The sequence below is a fragment of the Ammodytes marinus genome (genome assembly GCF_949987685.1).
Source record: "Ammodytes marinus genome assembly, chromosome: 15".
Lineage (NCBI taxonomy): Eukaryota > Metazoa > Chordata > Actinopteri > Uranoscopiformes > Ammodytidae > Ammodytes > Ammodytes marinus.
This window is the reverse complement of record NC_137219.1, coordinates 652478-657477: the sequence shown is the minus strand read 5'-3', so window position 1 is coordinate 657477 and position 5000 is coordinate 652478.

Here is a 5000-nt window from a genome sequence, read left to right as displayed (position 1 = left end):
TGTACTGTGGAGTGGGTAAGACTGTTTTAGTTGCAAGCTAGATATCCCCCCGATGCCGTGCGCTAGCTTAGCACGAGCGCACTCTGCAACTAGAAGGACTGAATTAAATGTGTTGAAAACTGTGTCCACTGATAAAGAACACCAAGGCTAACTTGGGAATAAGGCCCTATGTCTAAAATCCTGAACTACCCCTTTAATCAACACGTATGATAGAACTTTTTCTACGTGAATACATTTGCTTTGGCACAACAGTTGATTAAGTTGACAAGAAGAAAATTTACTTTTACATGCAAAAATCATTTTTTGTGAAAAAAACATGCTTACAACAGCACCATGAGGTCCTCTCTTTCAGGGCCATGGGGAAATGAGAGGGGCTTGAAAACATATATCTCACATGACCAAAAATGTGTTCCATTGCCTAGATACAGGGGGTGTCTCACATTACCCGATGGCTCACATTCCCCCGTTCTCCCCTACGTTTAATTTACAGCATAATAGCTGAATTATTTTTTTAGAATTATTATTTTTTCCCTTAGAAAGGGTCTCTTATATCTCCGTATGTCTCCATACCATGGACCAAATGGGCGCCGCCATCATGAAAGTGTCATAGTTGGAATGTCATCAGGTGCATTGTTTAGAATTTAGAATTGTTCTTGTCCTTGAAGGCCACTGTAGCTTCTGTTATTATTCAAAAGGGGTGGGGTTACCCAGGGAGCGTTGCATTCTAGAACTTTCTAGAATTTTCTAGAACTTTCTTGATGATGTCATATTACACAGTGCCCATTTAAAGGGGCAGTGTGTAATATGTGTGGAGGGAGAGTAGCCAGCCTGACTGTACATCTGAAAGAGGACAACGGTCCTGCAGAGCCTCCTGCTGTTCTGGGTCAGCCTGCCCCACCCACGATTATAATATGAATGTATATCTCAACCTGTCTGCCTCCCAACCTGTCTCCCCCTCCTCTTCCTCCACCCAGCTTTACCTGTCTACCCCTCCTCTTCTCCCACCCTCCTTACCTGTCTCCCCCTCCTCTTCTCCCACCCAGTTTACCTGTCTACCTGTCTCCCCCTCCTCTTCCCCCACCCAGCTTACCTGTCTACCTGTCTCCCCCTCCTCTCCCCCACTCAGCTTACCTGTCTCCCCCTCCTCTTCCCCCACCCAGTTTACCTGTCTCCCCCTCCTCTTCCCCCACCCAGCTTACCTGTCTCCCCCTCCTCTTCCCCCACCCAGCTTACCTGTCTCCCCCTCCTTTCTCCCACCCAGCTTACCTGTCTCCCCCTCCTCTTCCCCCACCCAGTTTACCTGTCTCCCCCTCCTCTTCTCCCACCCAGCTTACCTGTCTACCTGTCTCCCCCTCCTTTCCCCCACCCAGCTCTACCTGTCTACCTGTCCCCTCCCCCCCCTGCCTGTCTCTCCTACTCAGATCAACCTGACCCCTCCCATGTTTTACAATAACAATGTATGTATATTAGAACTGTCTGCCTCTCAGCCTGTCTCTCCTCCAAACCCACGGTTAGACGCCTCCCCCCCCCGCCCCCCCGGGGAGTAAATGTTCCTTAAATAGTTGACGATTTAAGGAAAAGAGGTCACTCCTGGCAAAATACTTACCTGTGTAGGAACCGGAGTTTCTTGCTATTGATTGAAAATAAACCTTTTGCTTCTACAAACGTATCATTGTTGCTTGTTCTTCTCACCACATGTGACATCATCAAGAAAGTTCTACAAAGTTCTAGAATGCAACGCTCCCTGGGTAACCCCACCCCTTTAGAATAATAACAGAAGCTACAGTGGCCTTCAAGGACAAGAACAATTCTAAATTTTAAACAATGCACCTGATGACATTCCAAAAACATGGATTCCTCCATACGACTTGCCCGCTCAATGGACAAATTGTAACATTAATATTTGTAATTCTCCGCTCAGGAGGATAATTCAGATTATTGGCAGAGGTGATTTTACACCAATGAGGACATATTCATGAATGAGGATATTGATTTTAGCTAACACATTACTTAAAATGTTACACAGTGCCCCTTTAACATTTAATTTAAATTAGAAAACAAAAACCTGATTTACCAAAACAATAAAGTTCTGGAAGTTCCATGAATGATAGAAGATACAGCTCTTGAAAAAAATTAAGAGACCACTCCAAATGTTCAGTGTCTCTTGTTTTACTCTTTAGAGGCATATGTTTGAGTAGAATGAACATTTTGATTTTATTCTATAAACTACTGACCACATTTCTACCAAATTCCCCCCCAAAAAATTGTCATAAAGAGCATTTCCATGAGGTAGTGTAGAGATGAAGATTGAAGAAAAATCCAGACTGGTCTTTTATTTTTTTCCGGAGCTGTATATGGATTCTATCAGCGAGTTTAGACTGAGCTGGGGTTGTTAGGTGAGGGTAAGAATGGAGGCCGAAAGTAATACATCACTTACTTTATCCACCTCTGGTTGGGATGATGAATATTATATATAATGTGTGTGTGTGTCTGTGCGTGTGTGTGTGTTAGAGTGTGTGTGTGCGTGTGTGTGTGTTAGTGTGTGTGTGTGTGTTAGAGTGTGTGTGTGTGCGTGTGTGTGTGTTAGAGTGTGTGTGTGCGTGTGTGTGTAAGGATTGTGTATGCGTGTGTGTATGTGTATGTGCATGCGTGTGTGTGTGTGTTAGAGAGATAGAGGGTGTGTGTGTGTGTGTGTGTGTGTGTGTGTGTGTATGTTTGAGGGTGTGTGTGTGTTACTACACTACATACTAAAGTACAGGAGAGTTTTAGTCTTTTTACTACACTACATACTAAAGTACAGAAGAATTTTAGTCTTTTTCCTACACTACATACTAAAGTACAGAAGAGTTTTAGTCTTTTTACTACACTACATACTAAAGTACAGAAGAGTTTTAGTCTTTTTCCTACACTACATACTAAAGTACAGAAGAGTTTTAGTCTTTTTCCTACACTACATACTAAAGTACAGAAGAGTTTTAGTCTTTTTACTACACTACATACTAAAGTACAGAAGAGTTTTAGTCTTTTTACTACACTACATACTAAAGTACAGAAGAGTTTTAGTCTTTTTACTACACTACATACTAAAGTACAGAAGAGTTTTAGTCTTTTTACTACACTACATACTAAAGTACATACTAAAGTACAGAAGAGTTTTAGTCTTTTTACTACACTACATACTAAAGTACAGAAGAGTTTTAGGGCCACAGACAGGAGAGAAGAAAAAAATCAGATAAGGAAGATTTTTTTCTCATTATGTTGAGAAAAGTCAAGAATAAAGACGAATACTCCAAAATGCTATTGGAGTTAGTGGGGCATTTATATAATTTCAGAATACTACAATTGACGTGCATGTATTGGGACATCCTAAATCTTTTTCTGGCGTACTAAATAGTAGGGAAGTATGGGAATTGGAATGCAGGGTGAGTTTTATTATTTATTTGGTGTTAATGTGTGACGTGTGATGACAGGCGGTCACGCGCACGCGCACGCGCTCTCTCTTGTGATCGATGAAACTTCTTCTCACTTCCTGATCACTTTCCACTTTCACACCGTGGATCGATACTTCGGTGCGCGCGTCCGGCTTGTTCTGGAACCAGCGGGATGTTCCTGTAACTTTCTGCCCGAGTGAAGCGCTTGATCCTCGGGTTAGCCTGTTAGCATCTCTCCGCTCTGTTAGCGTCTCTTTCTTCCTGCTCGGATCATTTCCTCTGTTTTCACACCGAGACACGCGGCGTTTGTTCGGACTCAAAACTTCGCTGCTACAAGGCTCGTCCTGGTTCTGTTAGCAGGCAGAGAAGCTAAGCTAACTAGCCACTCACACAAACACACACACACACTCACACACACACACACACACACACACTAGGCTGAGTTAGCAGTCAGTAGCTGTATCATGCCGGCGATGCTGGATAGAAACCCGGAGCCTCCAGGGGGGAAGCGAAGGGGCCGAGCGGGGAAGAGTCTGTCTAACCCCGGCGGCTTACCCCCTCACTCCGCCACGGCCTTAGCCCAGAACACGAACCCTAACTCGGCCTGCTGGGAGGAAGAAGAGCCCTATGGAGCCTCAAGCAGCGACGACGAGCATGGTGGGTAGCCTCGAACACTAGGACATCAGCATCAACTTTTATGATTAGAGTTGTGTCTCAAAAAGGTCCATTTTCAAAGACATGGAGTACAAAAAATAGACAGCAACACACACGTACACATCCCCGACACATAAAAGGCACTTATATAGGCTACCAATGTCTCCAGAGGTGTTACTGGTAGCGTACTAACACTGTAGGCTACCACTGTACGATGATACTAAGTAGCCTCGATCGGCTCCTTCTCTGTACTGTCTGTAACTCTGTCGTATTAATACTGAGCGCTATAATGTTAATCTGTGTGTGTCCAGGCGGAGGGGGGATGCGGGTCGGGACGCAATACCAAGCCGTGGTTCCAGACTTTGACCCGGGTAAGAAATCTAGAAACTCTCGGTGGAGGTGGAGGTGTGGTAGCCTCGAACAACAGCAGCATTCTGGTTAGACTGGCTCCACATCTTTTGCTGACATGTTGAAATAATAAGTCTATCTATCTATCTATCTATCTATCTATCTATCTATCTATCTATCTATCTATCTATCTATCTATCTATCTATCTGTCTGTGTCTGTCTGTCTTCAGCTCTGTAAAACATTAAGAGACCACTCCAAATGTTCAGTGTCTCTCGTTTTACTCTTTAGAGGCATATGTTTGAGTAGAATGAACATTTTGGATTTATAATATAAACTACTGACAACATTTCTACCAAATTCCCCCCAAAATATTGCCATTAAAAGCATTTTTTCAATTTCAATAAGTAATGTAGAGATGAAGATTGAAGGAAAATCCAGACTGGTCTCTTAATATTTTCCAGAGATCGATCTATCTATCTATCTATCTATCTATCTATCTATCTATCTATCTATCCATCCATCCATTCCATCCATCCATCCATCCCCCTCTCTCTCTATATCTATC